The sequence below is a fragment of the Arachis hypogaea genome, chromosome 20 (genome assembly GCF_003086295.3).
Source record: "Arachis hypogaea cultivar Tifrunner chromosome 20, arahy.Tifrunner.gnm2.J5K5, whole genome shotgun sequence".
NCBI lineage: Eukaryota > Viridiplantae > Streptophyta > Magnoliopsida > Fabales > Fabaceae > Arachis > Arachis hypogaea.
The window spans coordinates 69,749,358-69,769,039 of NC_092055.1; the positions used below are offsets into that span (position 1 = coordinate 69,749,358).

At 38.5% G+C, this 19,682-nt stretch overlaps 1 non-coding gene across 1 annotated transcript; it reads right to left on the bottom strand.

Annotated features, from left to right (window-relative positions):
• Window positions 1–2,586: 2,586 nt before the first annotated feature.
• LOC112788449 (small nucleolar RNA R71) lies at window positions 2,587–2,694 on the bottom strand. Its single transcript, XR_003195811.1, has one exon. It is a non-coding gene; the product is annotated as a small nucleolar RNA R71 (small nucleolar RNA).
• Between the last annotated feature and the right edge of the window lie 16,988 nt (window positions 2,695–19,682).

Here is a 19,682-nt window from a genome sequence, read left to right on the forward strand (position 1 = left end):
AGATGAATAGCCGTGCTGTGACAGAGCATCTTGGACCATTTTCACTGAGAGGACAGGAAGTAGCCATTGACAACAGTGATGCCCAATATACAGCTTGCCATGGAAAGAAGTAGGAATGATTGGATGAAGACAGCAGGAAAGCAGAGGTTCAGGAGGAACGAAAGCATCTCTATACGCTTATTTGAAATTCTCACCAATGAATTACATAAGTATCTCTATCCTATTTTATATTTTATTTATGTTTTTATTATCAATTCACCATAACCATTTGAATCCGCCTGACTGAGATTTACATGGTGACCATAGCTTGCTTCAGGCCGACAATCTCCGTGGGATCGACCCTTACTCACGTAAGGTTTATTACTTGGACGACCCAGTGCACTTGCTAGTTAGTTGTGTGAAGTTGTGACAAAGAACTAAGATTATGAACGTGCGTATTGAGTTTTTAGCACTGTTACCAAGGAATGGAACCGTCACGATTTCTGTGTACCAAGTTTTTGGCGCCGTTGCCAGGGATTGTTCGAGTTTGGACAACTGACGGTTCATCTTATTGCTCAGATTAGGTAATTTTATTTTATTTTCAAGCCTTCTATTTTATTTATTATTTTCAAAAAATACACAAAAAAAATTTCTTCTTTTTCATTCTTCCCAAAATAATTTTCGAAAAAAACCAAAAAAATTAATAAAATCATAAAAACCAAAAATATTTTGTGTTTCTTGTTTGAGTCTAATGTCAAATTTTAAGTGTGGTATCAATTGCATGTTTTTAATTTTTCATTAAAATTTTCGAAAACTCATGCATGGTGTTCTTCATGATCTTTAAGTTGTTCTTGGCCAGTCTTCTTGTTTGATCTTCATATTTTCTTGTTTTGTGTCTTTTCTTGTTTTTCATATGCATTCTTAAAACATTAATGCCTAAAGAATAAAAATTTTTAAGTTTGGTGTCTTGCATGTTTTCTTTTCTTGAAAACTTTTCAAAAATAAGTTCTTGGTGTTCATCTTGACATTCAAAGTGTTCTTGGTGTTCATCTTGACATTCATAGTGTTCTTGCATGCATCACATGTTTTGATCCAAAATTTTCATGCATTGAGTCTTTTTGATGTTTTTCTCTTTCATCATTAAAAATTCAAAAAATCAAAAAATTCTCTTTCCCTTATTCTATCATAAAATTTCGAAAATTTGGGTTGACTTTTTCAAAAATTTTTCAAAATTAGTTGTTTCTTATGAGTCAAATCAAATTTTCATTTTATAAACTCCATCTTTTTCAAATCTTTTTCAAAAAATCAAATCTTTTTCATTTTTCTTTCATAATTTTCGAAAATTTCAAATTGATTTTCAAAAATCTTTTTCTTATTTCTATTTCATATTTTCGAATTTAATACTAACAATTAATGTGATTGATTCAAAAATATTAAGTTGTTACTTGCCTATTAAGAAAGGTTCAATCTTTAAATTTTAAAATCATATCTTTTAGTTTCTTGTTAGTCAAGTAATCAACTTTAATTTTCAAAATCAAATCTTTTTAATTTTATTTTTCAAATCTTTTTCAATTTAAATTTCAATCACATCTTTTTCAAAATCAATTTCAAAATCTTTTCTAACTTCTTATCTTTTCAAATTTGATTTTCAAATCCTTTTCAATTAACCACTTAACTTTTTGATTGATTCTTATCTTTTTCAAAACTACCTAACTAATTCTCTCTCTCTAATTTTCGAAAATCCCTTCCCTCTTTTTCAAAATTCCCTTTTTTTTAACTAATTGTTTTAATTTTTAATTTAATTTGATTTCAATTTTAATTTTGGATATTTAACTTTAAATTTTATTTTTTAATTTAATTAATTTTCGAAATTCCCTCTCTCTCATCTCCTTCTATTTATTTATTCATCTACTAACACTTCTCTTCCACCCAAAATTCGAACCCCATCTTCCTCTCCGTGTTCGAATTTTACCTCTTCTCCTTCTTACATTATTCTCTTCTTATACTTGCATAAGGAATGTCTATATTGTGACATAGAGGATTCCATATTTTCTTTTCTGTTTTCTTCTTTTTTATATGAGCAGGAACAAGGATAAGAATATTTTTGTTGAGGCTGATCCTGAACCTGAAAGAACTCTGAAGAGGAAGATAAGGGAAGCTAAAGCACAACTCTCTGGAGAAAATTTGACAGAAATTTTCGAAAAAGAAGGAGACATGGCCGAAAATAATAACAATGCAAGGAAGATGCTTGGTGACTTTACTGCACCAAATTCCAATTTACATGGAAGAAGCATCTCAATTCCTGCCATCGGAGCAAACAACTTTGAGCTTAAACCTCAATTAGTTTCTCTGATGCAACAGAACTGCAAGTTTCATGGACTTCCATCTAAAGATCCTTTTCAGTTTTTAACTGAATTCTTGCAGATCTGTGATACTATTAAGACAAATGGGGTTGATCCCGAGGTCTACAGGCTTACGCTTTTCCCATTTGCTATAAGAGACAGAGCTAGAATATGGTTGGACTCTCAACCTAAGGATAGCCTAAACTCTTGGGATAAGCTGGTCATGGCTTTCTTAGCCAAGTTCTTTCCTCCTCAAAAGCTTAGTAAGCTTAGAGAGGATGTTCAAACCTTCAAACAGAAAGAAGGTGAATCCCTCTATGAAGCTTGGGAGAGATACAAGGAACTGACCAAAAAGTGTTCTTCTGACATGCTTTCAGAATGGACTATCCTGGATATATTCTATGATGGTCTGTCTAAGCTATCAAAGATGTCACTGGACCATTTTGCAGGTAGATCCATTCACCTAAAGAAAATGCCTGCAGAAGCTCAAGAACTCATTGACATGGTTGCAAATAACCAGTTCATGTACACTTCTAAAAGGAATCCTGTGAATAATGGGACGCCTATGAGGAAGGGAGTTCTTGAAATTGATACTCTGAATGCCATATTGGCTCAGAATAAAATATTGACTCAGCAAGTCAATATGATCTCTTAGAGTCTGAATGGATTGAAGGAATCATCCAACAGTACTAAAGAAGCATCTTCTAAAGAAGAAGCTTATGATCCTGAGAACCTTGCAATAGCAGAGGTGAATTACGTGGGTGAACCCTATGGAAACACCTATAATCCCTCATGGAGGAATCATCCAAATTTCTCATGGAAGGATTAACAAAAGCCTCAACAAGGCTTTAATAATGGTGGAAGAAACAGGTTTAGCAATAGCAAGCCTTTTCCATCATCCACTCAGCAACAGACAGAGAATTCTGAGCGGAATCCATCTAGCTTAGCAAATATAGTCTCTGATCTATCTAAGGCCACTTTAAATTTCATGAATAAAACAAGGTCCTCCATTAGAAATTTGGAGGCACAAGTGGGCCAGCTGAGTAAAAGAGTCACTGAAACTCCTCCTAGTACTCTCCAAAGCAATACAAAAGAGAATCCAAAAAGAGAGTGCAAGGCCATTGATTTAACCATCATGGCCGAACCTACAAGGGAGGGAGAGGACGTGAATCCCAGTGAGGAAGACCTCCTGGGACATCCAGTGATCAATAAGGAGTTTCCCTCTGAGGAACCAAAGGAATCTGAGGCTCATCTAGAGACCATAGAGATTCCATTGAACCTCCTTATGCCATTCATGAGCTCTGATGAGTATTCTTCTTCTGAAGAGAATGAAGATGTCACTGAAGAGCAAGTTGCCAAGTACCTTGGTGCAATCATGAAGCTGAATGCCAAATAATTTGGTAATGAGACTTGGGAAGATGAACCTCCCTTGCTCATCAATGAACTGAGTGAGCTGGATCAACTGACATTGCCTCAGAAGAAACAGGATTTTGGAAAGTTCTTAATATCTTGTACCATAGGCACCATGACCTTTGAGAAAGCTCTATGTGACCTTGGGTCAGGGATAAACCTCATGCCACTCTCTATAATGGAGAAACTGGGAATCTTTGAGGTGCAAGCTGCCAGAATCTCATTATAGATGACAGACAACTCAAGAAAACAGGCTTATGGACAAGTAGAGGACATGCTAGGAAAGGTTAAAGGCCTTTACATCCCTGCTGATTTCATAATCCTAGACACTGGGAAGGATGAGGATGAATCCATCATCCTTGGAAGACCCTTCCTAGCCACAGCAAGAGCTGTGATTGCTGTGGACAGAGGAGAATTGATCCTTCAACTGAATGAGGATAACCTTGTGTTTAAAACTCAAGGATCTCCTTCTGTAACCATGGAGAGGAAGCAAGAAAAGCTTTTTTCACTGCAGAGTCAACCAAATCCCCCAAAGTCAAACTCTAAGTTTGGTGTTAGGAGGTCACAACCAAACTCTAAGTTTGGTGTTGAACCCCCACATTCAAACTCTAAGTTTGGTGTTGGGAGGTTCCAACAATGCTCTGAACATCTGTGAGGCTCCATGAGAGCTCACTGTCAAGCTATTGACATTAAAGAAGCGCTTGTTGGGAGGCAACCCAATGTTATCTAATTATATTTATTTATCTTCTATTGTTATTTCGTGTTTTATTAGGTTGATGAACATGTGGAGTCACAAAAACTACTAAAAAATAAAAAACAAAATGAAAAACAGCAGAAAAAACAGCACACCCTAGAGGAAAGCAGTCTAGCGTTTAACGCCAGAAACAAGCAGCAGTCTGGCGTTAAACGCCAGGATTGCATGTATAGGGCATTTTACACGTCTAAAAGGTGCAGGGATGAAAAACCCTTGACACCTCAGGATCTGTGGACCCCACTGGACCCCTACCTTCCCTTCTTCTCTCCTCTTCACACCTTTTCATGACTCTCTTCCCCAAATACCCTTCACCAATCAACTCAATCACTCTTCTCCATCACCTCTTCACCACTCACATCCACCCTCTCTTCCCCAAAAACCCCACCTACCTTCAAATTCAAACTAATTTCCCTCCCAAACCCAACCCTAATGGCCGAAACTTCACCCTCCCCCACTCCTATATAAACCTCTCATTCCTTCTTCATTTTCACACAACACAACCCTAAATTCACCCTTGGCCGAAAACACCTCACCCTCTATCTCCTCCATTTTTTTCTTCTTCTACTATTTTTCTTTCTTCTTTTGCTTGGGGACGAGCAAATATTTTAAGTTTGGTGTGGTAAAAAGCATAGCTTTTTATTTTTCCATAACCATTAATGGCACCTAAGGCCAGAGAAACCTCTAGAAAGAGGAAAGGGAAGGCAATTGCTTCTACCTTTGAGTCATAGGAGATGGAGAGATTCATCTCAAAGGTCTATCAAGACCATTTCTATGAAGTTGTGGCCAAGAAGAAAGTGATCCCTGAGGTTCCTTTCAAGCTCAAAAAGAATGAGTATCCGGAGATCCGACTTGAGATCCAAAGAAGAGGTTGGGGAGTTCTCACCAACCCCATTCAACAAGTCGGGATCCTAATGGTTCAAGAGTTCTATGCAAACGCATGGATCACTAGGAACCATGATCAAAGTGTGAACCCAAATCCAAAGCATTGGCTCACCATGGTTTGGGGAAAATACTTAGATTTCAGTATGAAAAATGTAAGGCTGGCGTTCAACTTGCCAATGATGGAAGAGAACGCACGCCCCTACACAAGAAGGGTCAACTTTGATCAAAGGTTGGACCAAGTCCTCATAGACATATGTGAAGAAGGAGCTCAATGGAAAATTGACTCAAGAGGCAAGCCGGTTCAATTAAGAAGGCATGACCTCAAACCAGTGGCTAGGGGATGGATAGAGTTCATTCAACACTCAATCATTCCTACTAGTAACCGGTCTGAAGTTACTATAGACTGGGCCATCATGATCCATAGTATCATGATTGGAGAAGAGGTGAAAGTTCATGAGATTATACCTCAAGAACTCTACAAGGTGGCTGACAAGTCCTCCACTTGGGCAAGGTTAGCCTTTCCTCACCTCATATGTCCCCTCTACAATTCGGCTGGAATTGACATAGAGGGAGACATCCTCATTGAAGAGGACAAGCCCATCACTAAGAAAAGGATGGAGCAAATAAGAGATCATGGACCTCAACATGAGCATGAGAAAATTTCTCACCATGAAATCCCTGAGATACTTCAGGGGATGCACTTTCCCCCACAGAATTATTGGGAGCAAATCAACACATCCCTAGGAGAATTAAGTTCCAACATGGGATAACTAAGGGTGGAGCATCAAGAGCACTTCATCATCCTCCATGAAATTAGAGAAGATCAAAGAGCTATGAGGGAGGAGCAAGAAAGACAAGGAAGAGACATAGAGGAGCTCAAGAGCACCATTGGTTCTTCAAGAAGAGGAAGACGCCACCCTCACTAAGGTGGACTCATTCCTTAATCTCCTTGTTTATTTATTTCCATGTTTTTTGGTTTTTGAGCCTTATGTGTTATTTATGTTTGTGCCTTTACTACATGATCATTAGTGTCTAAGTGTCTATCCCTTAAAGTAATGAATATGAATCCATCACCTCTCTTGAATGAAAAATGTTTTAATTACAAAAGAACAAGTACATGGTTTCGAATTCATCCTTGAAACTAGTTTAATTATTTTGATGTGATGACAATACTTTTTGTTTTCTGAATGAATGCTTGAACAGTGCATATGTCTTTTGAATTTGATGTTTATGAATGTTAAATATGTTGGCTCTTGAAGAATAAGGAAAAAGGAAAAATGTTATTTGATAATCTGAAAAATCATAAAAATGATTCTTGAAGCAAGAAAAAGCAGTGAATACAAAAGCTTGCAGAAAAAAAAAATGAGAAAAAAAAAGAGAAAAAGAAAAAGAAAAAGCAAGCAGAAAAAGCCAAAAGCTCTTTAAACCAAAAGGCAAGAGCAAAAAGCCAATAGCCCTTAAAACCAAAAGGCAAGGGTAATAAAAAGGATCCAAGGCTTTGAGCATCAGTGGATAGGAGGGCCTAAAGGAATAAAATCCTGGCCTAAGCGGCTAAACCAAGCTGTCCCTAACCATGTGCTTGTGGCGTGAAGGTGTCAAGTGAAAACTTGAGACTGAGCGGCTAAAGACAAGGTCCAAAGCAAAAACAGAGTGTGCTTAAGAACTCTGGACACCTCTAATTGGGGACTTTAGCAAAGCTGAGTCACAATCTGAAAAGGTTCACCCAGTTATGTGTCTGTGGCATTTATGTATCCGGTGATAATACTAGAAAACAAAGTGCTTAGGGCCACGGCCAAGACTCATAAAGTAGCTGTGTTCAAGAATCAACATACTGAACTAGGAGAATCAATAACACTATCTGAATTCTAAGTTCCTATAGATGCCAATCATTTTGAACCTCAATGGATAAAGTGAGATGCCAAAACTATTCAAGAGGCAAAAAGCAATAAGTCCTGCTCATCTGATTAGAGCTAAGTTTCATTGATATTTTGGAATTTATAGTATATTCTCTTCTTTTTATCCTATTTGATTTTCAGTTGCTTGGGGACAAGAAACAATTTAAGTTTGGTGTTGTGATGAGCGGATAATTTATACGCTTTTTAGCATTATTTTTACATAGTTTTTAGTATGATTTAGTTAGTTTTTAGTATATTTTTATTAGTTTTTAATTAAAATTCACATTTCTGGACTTTATTGTGAGTTTGTGCATTTTTCTGTAATTTCGGATATTTTCTGGCTGAGATTGAGCGACCTGAGCAAAAATCAGATTCAGAGGTTGAAGAAGGACAGCAGATGTTGTTGGATTCTGACCTCCCTGCACTCAAAGTGGATTTTCTGGAGCTACAAAACGCTAAATGACGCACTCTCAATTGCGTTGGAAAGTAGACATCCAGGGCTTTCCAGCAATAATTAATAGTCCATAATTTGCCTGAGTTTAGACGATGAAAACTGGCATTGAACGCCAGTTCTATGCTGCATTCTGGAGTTAAACGCCAGAAACAGGTTGCAAAGTGGAGTTAAATGCCAGAAACAGGTTACAAACTGGCGTTCAACTCCAAGAGAAGCCTCTACACGTGTAAAGCTCAATGCTCAGCCCAAGCACACACCAAGTAGGTCCCGGAAGTGGATTTCTGCATCATTTACTCATTTCTGTAAACCCTAGTAACTAGTTTAGCATAAATAGGAATTTTTTCTATTGTATTTACATCTTTGGATTATCTTTAGTTTCCTCTTTAGATCACGTTTGGGGGCTGGCCATTCGGTCATTCTTGAACTTTCATCACTTATGTATTTTCAACGGTAGAGTTTCTACACACCATAGATTAAGGTGTGGAGCTCTGCTGTTCCTCTTGGATTAATGCAAAGTACTACTATTTTTCTATTCAATACAAACTTATTCCGCTTCTAAGATATTCATTCGCATTTCAATGTGAATGTGATGATTGTGACAATCACCATCATTCCCAACTTATGAACGCGTGCCTGGCAACCACTTCCGTTCTACCTTAAATTGAATGGGTATCTCTTGGATATCTAATATAGGGGACCGAGTCCAAGATATTAGAATCTTCGTGGTATAAGTTAGAAACCATGGATGGCCAGTCCTGAGATCCGGAAAGTCTAAACCTTTTCTGTGGTATTCCGAGTAGGATCTGGGAAGGGATGGCTGTGACGTGCTTCAAACTCGCGAGTGCTGGGCGTAGTGACAGACGCAAAAGGATCAATAGATCCTATTCCAGTATGATCGAGAACCGACAGATGAATAGTCGTGCTGTGACAGAGCGTCTTGGACCATTTTCACTGAGAGGACGGGAAGTTGCCATTGACAACGGTGATGCCCAACATACAGCTTGCCATGGAAAGGAGTAGGAATGATTGGATGAAGACAGCAGGAAAGCAGAGGTTCAGGAGGAACGAAAGCATCTCTATACGCTTATCTGAAATTCTCACCAATGAATTACATAAGTATCTCTATCCTAGTTTATATTTTATTTAGGTTTTTATTATCAATTCACCATAACCATTTGAATCCGCCTGACTGAGATTTACAAGGTGACCATAGCTTGCTTCAGGCCGACAATCTCCGTGGGATCGACCCTTACTCACGTAAGGTTTATTACTTGGATGACCCAGTGCACTTGTTGGTTAGTTGTGCGAAGTTGTGACAAAGAACTAAGATTATGAACGTGCGTATTGAGTTTTTAGCGTCGTTACCAAGGAATGGAACCGTCACGATTTCTGCGCACCATTGTGCTATGATAAATGACATTCTATTTTGGGGCATATCCCCCTTGAACCCATCAAACTTGCTTGTTATTTACAATTTGCACACCGAGTGTTTGTGAAAAAGGGCCAATGACATCTTTATTCATTGATGACCTTCTTCTTTCAACTTAGTGCCTCTTTTTCGCAACATTTGCGCTACATGAGCATTGAGTGTCATTCCCATGATTTTTCATCATCAATTGCTCATTGTTTATGGTCTGCTATGCTTGTAGCGTCATGTAAGAATGAGTGGTTCAATGCTCTCTAACCCCATATTCTTCCATTTCTAGACTTCATTGTCTTGGAGTTTGTTGAGCGAAAGGTTTTCCTATGACCCCACCATTCTTGCATGTATTTGTCATTGATGTTATCGGTGCTTGAGTTTACTCTTCTCATGCTTTATATTTGCATGCGTCTCTCACTCTTGCATCTCATGCTAGTGATATGCCTCCATGATTATATTGTTGTCTTACTTACATGTTGCAGTTGCCATGTATTCAGGACACTTTACTCTTTTGTGGTGTTAATCTTCACTTGCATTGTATTAATTCGGGTTTTTGTCTCTCTAAGCTTAATGTTTTTCCTTTTTCTTCCTTTTTAAGATGGCCACTAAAAAGGAAAGGAAAAGACCTCCAAAAAGCCATCTACATGAGAGCAACTCAAAGAACAACCGTCAAGGTGCAAACTTCCTTGAAGGCCAAACCACTTGCTAAGTGGTTGAAGAATTCTAGCTGCATTGATGAGGTAGGAAAGGAAGTTCCCGCAAGATCCATCAACCCACCTACGGCGGAAACCGCCAATCCAGAGTCCACCTCGGATCATGGCAAAGAAGTAATCAAGAGGTGAACAAGGAGACGTCCTTGTTTCACCATCCTATAGCCATTGAGAGTGACACCCCCGGACCCACTCTGTTCATCATTGATAGCACAGAGGACCGTGCAAATTTCTAAGTGTGGGGAGGTCGTTTACCGACTTCCGTAGGTAACAACCCTTCTTTTCAACACCTAAATCTCAATTTTCTTTTGTCAATTAGGACAATTTGCATTGCATGGCTAGTTTTTGCATTTTAACACTCTTTGCATTGTAGCTGTTTCTTGTTAGGACTACTTGGTTAGGGTGATCATTTCTTTTCCAAAAAACTATTTTTTTAGGGCACCTTACCAATTTAATTTTTTTTTTGTTGAACTTGCTTGAAGAATTTATTTTGGAATATGGTTTTTGAGCTAAGAACACACAAGCATGTGAGTTTTGAGCCCAATTGCGTGGTTATATCATATAACCACTTATTTCCATTCTTGTGTGCATTGTTCTCTTTCTATGATTGCAATCTTTGATTTGTTTGATTCTATATGTCCATTATTTTATGTATGAATGCATTTATATGATTGAGGCCATTATTTCAATAGCTCACGTACCCAAATAGCCTTAACCTTTTTATCTACAATTGTTAACCAATTTTGAGCCTATGTTAAACCCCCTTTATTCTTTAATTTAGCACATCAATACCCCCGAGTGAAAAATAATAAATATCCTCTCATTTGGATTTTTGATTAGCTTAGGCGAGTGAGGGTGTGTCATTTAAGCGGGAGGGAATCTTGGAAACATTGGTAGAGGTAAAAGTGTGTTTTTGTAGTTTTTATTGAAAATATTGGGAATTGGGTACATACTCATGTATTGAATGTTTGAACCATATGCATTGGCACTGTTGTATACAATTCATCAAAAGAGAAAAGCAAAAGAAAAATGATAGAAAAAAATTTTCTAGAAAAAGAAATAGGAAAATAAAAGAAACAAAAATATATAGAAAAAGAAAGCAATAAAAAGGGGGACAAAATCCCCCAAGGCGAATCCAATAATAACCAATGCATACGGGTTGTGAATTGAAAGAAAATGCATGAGTGTGTGAAAAGTGAATGAATGGGTAGCTAGGTTGTGTACTAGAATTGTATAGGTTGTTGTGTGTGTTAGGTGAGAGCTTAGGTTAATCAAGGATTCAAATTTCAAGTTCACTTGGCAATATATGCATCCTTACCCTTACCCTAGCTCCATTACAACCTAAAGATAAGCCCTCATGATGAATGTATGCATACACCGAATAACTGTCGATTGTTAGATGAAAAATAAATCTTGGAAAGTATGATTAGAGGAGAATTGAGTGATCAACCCTATACACTTGAGCGAATAGAGCGGATACACTTCCGATGAGGGTTCGATTCTCAACTCCTTGTTCCCTGCTTTCACAAGCTTTCTTCTTGCAAGTTGTTTACACTTTATTTTGATAATTGAATTAGTAGAGTTTATCAATGATCATATCACCTTGGCCCTATGTATTCATATGTGTTCTTGGGAGATTGATTTACCTTTGACCAAGTAGATAGAAGCATTTGCATTAGTTGTATCCATGTAGGTAAATTGCATTTCATAAACCTCATTCTCCTATGTTCTTTGGTCTTTTAATTTTTAGCATGAGGACATGCTTGGTTTAAGTGTGAGGAAGTTTGATAAACCCCAATTTTGTGGTTTATCTTGTATAAAATTTGGAGGGTTTTATCAATTTTGTGTTTCCTTCCTAATTTTGCTTTATGGTTTAAAACATGCTTCTTTAACCTTAAAAATGCTATATTTTAATCCCCTTCTACTACCATTCGATGTCGTGATGTGTTTGTTAAGTGGATTCAGGACCTATAGGGCAAGAATGGTCTAGAAGATGGAAAGGAAGCATGCACAAGTGGAAGGGACATGAAGAATGGAGCTTTGGAGAACTGGAGGCGACGACACGCGTGGCTGACGCGCACGCATGGATTGGCATAGCAGTGACCGACGCGTACGCATGCTCGACGCGTATGCGTGGCTCGCAGAACACAGATGATGCGCACGCATGGTTGACGCACACGCGTGATGCTCAGCACATGACTTCAATAAAGAAATCATGGCTGGCGATTTCTGAGAGGATCTAGGCCCAAATCCAACTTGATTCTGCATGGAAAAGACCCAGGAATTGATGGAGGAAGGGGGGTGATGATCGGATTCCTGCCGGTAAAGAATTTTTATAAAAATAAATGCGTTGTAGGTATAGTTTCTAAACCAACAGAGAATCCTTTCATACAAAAGTTTTGGTTGTCAGTTAAGCAAACCCAATAAAATTTATAACCGAAGTATTTAAACATCGGGTCGTCTTCTCAAGGAATTGCAGGGCAGTATGATTTATTATTGGTTATGGAAAATTGTATATTTTTGGGTTTTTGGAATAATGAACAAGTAATTTAAATGGCAAGAAAATTAAATTAATAATTAGAAAATCTCTTGGCAAGGTATGACAACTGGGAATCCTATCCTAGTTATCTTTATCAGGTGTGATGAAAATTGGATTTTGCTCCCACTTAGTTAACCCTTACTAAATAAAGGAAAGTAAAGTGGGCTAATTAATTTGATTTCTCAGTCCTAGTCCACTCCTATGGAAGAACTAGCTTTGGAGGGATGCAAATCAATCCGCAATCCTAATTTCCAATCAACTGCTGAGTTTGATAATTCAAGTGTTACCAATTACTTAACCAAAGCCAAAAGGGAATATAAGTCTAAATTAAATTAAAAGCATCATAAATAGAATAAAACAACCATTAATCTGAAATACTTCAAATAATATTAAATAGAATATTCAAATCTTGACATGAAAAGGTTCATAAGCTAAATTGGAATATTAACAAGTAAAAGTTTTGGAATAAATAAAAGTAGAAGAAAAACATTAATTAAAGGAACATTGAACCTGGCATTGAAGTAGTAATCATAAAATAAAATAAAAGGAATCCTAATCTTAAAGCTTGAGAGAGAGGAGAGAGCTTCTCTCTCTACAAACTACATCTAAAACCTAAAATTGTGTATATTGAATGTTATAAACATCTCTACGCGTTGTTCTACGAGTTGTTTTACGAGTTGTTCTACGAGTTGTTGTTTGATTTCCCCATTCTCTGGCTTATATTCTGTGTTTCTGGATTTGGAATTGGGCCAAAAAAGGGTTTAGAAATCGCTTGAGACGTTTTTTGCAAATTACTGTACGTGGCATCTGTCACGCGAGCGTGTGGGTCACGCGTTCGCATGGTCTGGAGTTTTTCCTTGTCACGCGTACGCGTCAGTCATGCGTACGCGTCATTTGCATTCTGCTCAGGGTATGCGTCCACATCAGTCACGTGTTCGCGTCAATGCCATTTCGCGCTAGGCACGCGTCCGCGTCATCCATGCGTTCGCATCGCTGCCTTTTCTTCAAAACTCTATTTTTGTGCTTTCCTTCCATTTTTGTATGTTTCCTTTCTGTCCTTTAAGCCATTTCTGCCCTATGAAGCCTGAAAATACTTAACACACAAATCACGGCATCGAATGGTAATGAACGATAATAAAATTTAATATTTTTAAAGCATAGGAAACATGTTTTTCACATATATCATAAAATAACGAAGGGAAAGTAAAACCATGCGATTCATATGAATAAGTGCATGAAGAATTGATAAAAATATTCAATTTGAGCACAAGATGAATCATAAAATATGGATTTATCAACCTCCCCACACTTAAACAATAGCATGTCCTCATGCTAAATCCAAGAGAAAGAGTAAAGGTAGAATAGTGGAATCTTATGCAATGCAATCTATTCTAAATGCAAGCTACCTACATGAAACATGCAATTCTAATTATCATCCACCTATATATATAGAGCTTTCATGTGGTTAGTTTGATTCATAATTTCAAATAATCATATATGCATAACCAAACCTAAGTCACGTTGAAGCACTTTCACAATTGAGTTGGGTTAAAATATTTCACAAACTTGCAAGACAATTAAATAATTAAATCTAGATATATGGAGATGAGCTATTGAACCCTCACTAGATTTTGTGTTTACTCTCTAGTCACTCAGTATTTGGGGTTAATCATTCTATTCTTTTATATTCCTGCCTTCTAAAACTTTGTTCTTCGTCTAACCAATCAACAAATATACAATGTATACATACAGACATCATGAGGTCTTTTCAAGGTTGTAATGGGGCCAAGGTAAAGGTAAGGGTATATATAAGGCTAAGTGAGCTATAAGTTGAATCCTTAATTAGTCTAAGATCTCATCTAATACATACATACTCTATATATAATTAAAATTATCCTGGTTTGCCCAATTTTTCCCACTTTTGTGTCACATACTCATGTAGCAAGTTTATTTTGTTTTTACTTCCATGTGCATTGATTCCTTTATTAAACTTATCATTGGGGTGAATCTATCCCCTTATTTAATTACGTAAATAAAAAGCAAAAATTTTTTTTTGAAACATAAACATAACACTTTCAATGCACATGGTATTTTCATTTATTTTGGTTTCATATGAGTATGCTCCCAAAATCCTGATTATTTTATTGATTTAATCCTTTCCTATCAACCCATGTTCCCGTGTTTCCCCACACTTAGTGGATACACAATCTCTATCTTAAGCTAACCAAGGATTCAACTTGGGATTTTTAATTGTTTTTCTATTTTAAAACTAGCGATGTGGTTATAGAACAAAAGGGAATTAAAAGGTTCAAGGGGACTAACAAAGGTGATGTAGGAGGTAGGCTTATTTGAGATATGTAAGGGAAAATTTAAATGATGGCCTCAATCATATGTAGGTATGTATCTACATTCTATATTGGACATATAGATTGAAACAAAGTAAAGATTACAAGCATAGAAAAGAAGTGCGAAACACACAGGAATGAAATTTATGGTTAAAAATAACCATACAATTAAGCTCAAAAACTCACGGGTTGTGTGTTCGTTGGCTCAAAAACCATATATCAGTTATGTATGTCATACAAGTAAAAATCAAGAGTTCCCATTATTCTCAATGTGAATCTTAGGATGGCTCTTAAAAACATAGTGTTCTTCCTTGAAGAAATGTTGTTAACTAACTCACATTTGTTGCTATATATATACAGTGTGTGGATTGTTGTGATTCTGTTATACTAAAGTCTCTAGTTTACTCTTTTTATTTTCAATTAATCCAAATTATCGTATGCTAAAATGGTAGACTAAGCTAATTAATCCATATATTCTATATCACAACTAAATAAGCTAAAAGTCCAACTAAACTAGATATCTAAGATAAATATATAAACCAAAGTGCAAAATGCAGAAATATAGTAAAAATACAAAAAAATGTGCAAGTATTGGAAGATAAATAAGATAAGATAAAATAAAAATAAAAATAAAAATACAGAAAAATAAGCAAAATAGGATAAAAAGAGAGTCTGAAAAGTGGTTGACCAAAATAAAGTTTGCCAGAAATGGCGACCTGCCCACACTTAAATAATAGCATCGTCCTCGATGCTCTATCAAACTGTGTGTGAAGAAGTGGCATCTCCGGAGGGATGTGCAGTAGGTGTCTCTATGGTGGTCGGAGGTTCTACAGTCTGTATGAGTGTCGGAGGGTCTGCCTGCTCAAGTGGATGCTTTGTCTGCAGAGGGATCTCTGGATCAGCTGGCTGTATCTGATGGGCTCCTCATGGTGTGGCGCAGCCTGCTCAGATCCTGCCTGCTCAGCCTCTGCATGTGCCTCCTCCTCATGATCGTCTGCCTCCTCCTCAGATGGCTCAGAAGGGGTGTCAGGCTCGGAGGAGATGTCGTGGTGGCCAGATCGGATCATCAACTTTTAGTGCTCGTAGCATCGCCTGTTGCGACGCTCCATACAATCCAATCGTGCAAAGAGTCGGTGCACGAGGTGATAAATGGGCTCTGAGGCAGGTGAGGGTGCAGTGGTGGCTGGTGGGGCAGTGGATACCGAAGGGGTAGCAGAAGATGTAGCTGCCTCAGTAGAGGCATTGAGAAATGTAGGTCGGTAGCCCAAAGCCTGGAACTTTCTACTGTGAGGGATTATCTTCTTGCAGTCTGCTACGGTTGGTTTTCACTAGCAATCTCCCAGGGCACCTCAGCTCAGTGGGCTAGCTGAGTAATCAAGTATGGAAAAGGTAGGGTGCCTCTGACATGGACTCTGGCCATGTAGTACCGGATGAATCGGGGGAAATATAAGTCCTTTCCCTCCATCACACACCAGATGAGGGTAATCATAGCAGCTGGCACCTCCGTCTCATGAGTGCTCGGCATCACGTAGTTACTCAAAATCTGCTGCCAAAGCCGAGCCCCATCATTCAGGTAGATAATATTTATTCCTTTTGGGGCCATTGTGGATTTACCCATGACCCATAGGACAGTAGGATCAAGAGCTATTATCTGCTTCACTGCATCCCAGTCAAATCTCATGAATCTCATATCCTCCTCAGCCTTTTGGTAACCATCTGGTTGATCGGATTTTGGTAGGAGCTGGAAGATTTCTTCTATTGCTTCCTCAGTAACCAGAATCTGCTTACCTCGAAGCTGTACTGCATCCAAGGATGTTTTGAAGTAGTTACAGTAGAATTCTCTGACCCAGGATGAGTTGACTTCAGTCAGGTTCCTTTCCAAGAAGAACCAGCCTCTCTGTTTAATTTGTTCTGAAGTGTATTATTTGAGTTCTTCTGGAATTTTGAGGGTTCTTTCCAGGTATAGGTTCCTGGAAGTGGCAAAAACAGGATACTTCAGCTCACAGTATCTGTTGGCAAACTTGACAGGATCTGTGGCAGTCAGTAGCTGATCGGCCTTTTCCTGTGGGGTAAAGTTCTTCTCCCGCCAGGAATCGTCGGGGAGGATATCCCAAATAGAAGTAGAGGATTCTCCCCTTTTTCTTTTGCCAGTGGTGGCTTTGCCCTTTCCTTTACTTTTAGGGTCAGACATCCTGAAAAACAGAATTTCCATAATACAGTTTAAGAATTAAAGCAGGAAAATAGGTAAGCAAATAGGAATATATCAATAGAAGCATAGATTGGCAAAAGAGGAATAAAGTGGCAATGTAAGCATGAATTGAGTTAATTTGATGTAAAATTTTGGATTGTAGGCAAGTTAAAAGTTGGAGAAGAAAAATTACAATTCAAAATCTTAGATGTGCGGAATTGTTTGCAATTAGGAACAATACTAAACATGCCTTGAAGTGGTTTGAAAGTAGTTAGTTGAAAATTAAAAAGTTAGAAAGTTAAAAGTGGTTAAGAGTTAAAAATGAAGTTAAAGTCAGTGGCATGTTGTTGTGGTTCCCAATAACTAAAATTGCACAAATTTGAAAACAAGTAACTCAAATTCAAGGAAAAAGTGCAGATTACTGATGATTAATCATGGAAAAGAATTGCAAATTCAAAGTGAAATCATCAATAATTTTATTTAATCAAATAAGGGAATCAGAAAGAATGAAAAAGCTGGCCCGTGCATTCATGAATTGCTTTGGTTAAAACCATTTAGTGCAAAATTAGAAAGTTCCAAAACTAATTCATGAATGGTAGTGGAGTGAAATAGTATGTTAAAAAAAATTGGGCAGCATTTCATCTAAAAATTGGACATTCCCGGGTAATAAACAACAGCAAAAATAGTTCATATGATAATAAAATAGTGTAGAAAAGAGTAACAATTAGTAATTCACAGGAATTCAAAATAAACAACTCAATCTGTATCAAAGCAACATATGAACAGCAGTAACATCACAACAATATTCAAATTGCAAAACAGATTAAAACAGGTAACAAGAACGGCGCAATTATCAGGCCTAAATCCACTAGCCACATCCTAGCTACCTAACCACCTAAAATCCACTACGATCATGCATCTCTAACTATCTTAATTTGAACAAAAATCGAAAACCTAACTAACTAATCAACGGGAAAAAGGATTCAGTGTTTGGCAGAACCTGGTGGGTAGAGGAACAGAATTAGGGCACAGAGAGATGGTGTTAGTGGTGGCAGTGACGCAGCGGCACTGGGAGGCGGCACGGTGGCGGTTCGTTGGGGGCAGTGTGGCGCGACAGTTGTGGCTGTGTGGTGGGTATGGGTTTAAAGTGAAAGGGTGTTATGGGGGAAGCATTGGGGGGGGAATGGTGGCTGGTGGGTGGTTCTGGGTGGTGGCAGCGGCATTGCGGCGGCTCGGAGACGGCACGGGGGTCGTGGAGGAGAAACGGGGAAAGAAGAAGAAGGGGAGGGGGTGGTTGGGGCATGGTGGTGGTCGGCCGGATGTCCTGAGTAGTGGTGACGGCTTGGTGAGGGAGGGGTGGTGGTGATGTGGTGGTTGGGGTTAAAGGAAGAGAGAGTGCAGAGGGGGTTTGGGGGGTGGGTTTGGTTATGCGAAAGGGGTAGGGTTTCGTGTGGGTTGGGGTTAGGGTATTTGAATCCACGCGAAGGCGTGGGGCACGCGATCGCGTGTTTAGGGCGAAAAGGGAATCCACGCGAACGTGTCATTGACGCGATCGCGTGGTTGAGGGATAATGAAGGGGACGCGTACGCGTGGGGGACGCGTACGCGTCGCTAAGAATTGTGCTAAATGCACAATTTCAGCGTCGTTTTGGCGCAACTCTCTGTTTTCAATTAGGGGGCTAAGATTTCCATGCGACACGTACGCGTCGCTCACGCTTTCGCGTGGTGTGTGTGAAGTGAAAGTGACGCGTTCGCGTCATCGACACGATCGCGTGGGTGAGATATAATGAAGGTGATGCGTTCGCGTTACCGACGCGATTGTGTGGCCCAAATTGTGCCTAATGCACCACATCCGCACGATTCCAACCCAACTTTCTGGGCGTTGGATTTTTGACGTCAAATTGCAATCGACGCCCACGTGTGGCCCATGCGCACGTGTGGGGTGCCTTTTTTTTATGCAGGATACAAAATGCAATGATAATGTGGATGCTATGAATAATTCCAGGTTCAATGAAGATATAATAAAATAAAACTTAAGAACAAACAAAATGAAATAAAATCAAAATTAGAAAAGGAACGATCATACCATAGTGGGTTGTCTCCTACCTAACACTTTTAGTTAAAGTCCTTAAGTTGGACATTTGATGATCTTCCTGCTATGGTGGCTTGTGCTTGAATTCATCCAAAAATCTCCACCACTGTTTAGAATGCCAACAGCCTCCGGGGTCCCAAACTAGTCATGTAAAGCCCTTGAGCAAATTCAAACAGGTTTTTAGGCTCCCAGGGTGCTGAATATCAGAATATATTCCAGGATCCCAAACCTTGCTTTTGTATTCGCCTTTGTCTTGATCTATATTTTTCCAGCGGGGCGGTTTGGAAGTTGTATTCTCACCAAGATGACCAAACATCTTCCGAGACCCATTCAATTGAACTCGAAACCAATCCCTACACTTCAAAGTGAAGCGTGGAACTTTGTTGAATCTTGCATACCAGCCTAGAGCACGAACCATTTCCCTTTTACTCTTAAAGCCACAAAGAGCTCTAAGCTGGCCATCTGTTTCAAGCAAACAATATTCAAGTGGAAAAGTAAAGATAAAGGCTAAGGATTTTACCCACTTGAAATTTGTATTGGATGGTAATGGCCTTGGAAAAGGTGTTTCCAGTGGTCTTGCAAGCTCTACTCCCTTGTGTTCTTCTGTGAATTCCTCCACTTCCTTGCAAACTTCTTCAACTGCAACCACGTTTTGATCAAAGTCTTCGATATC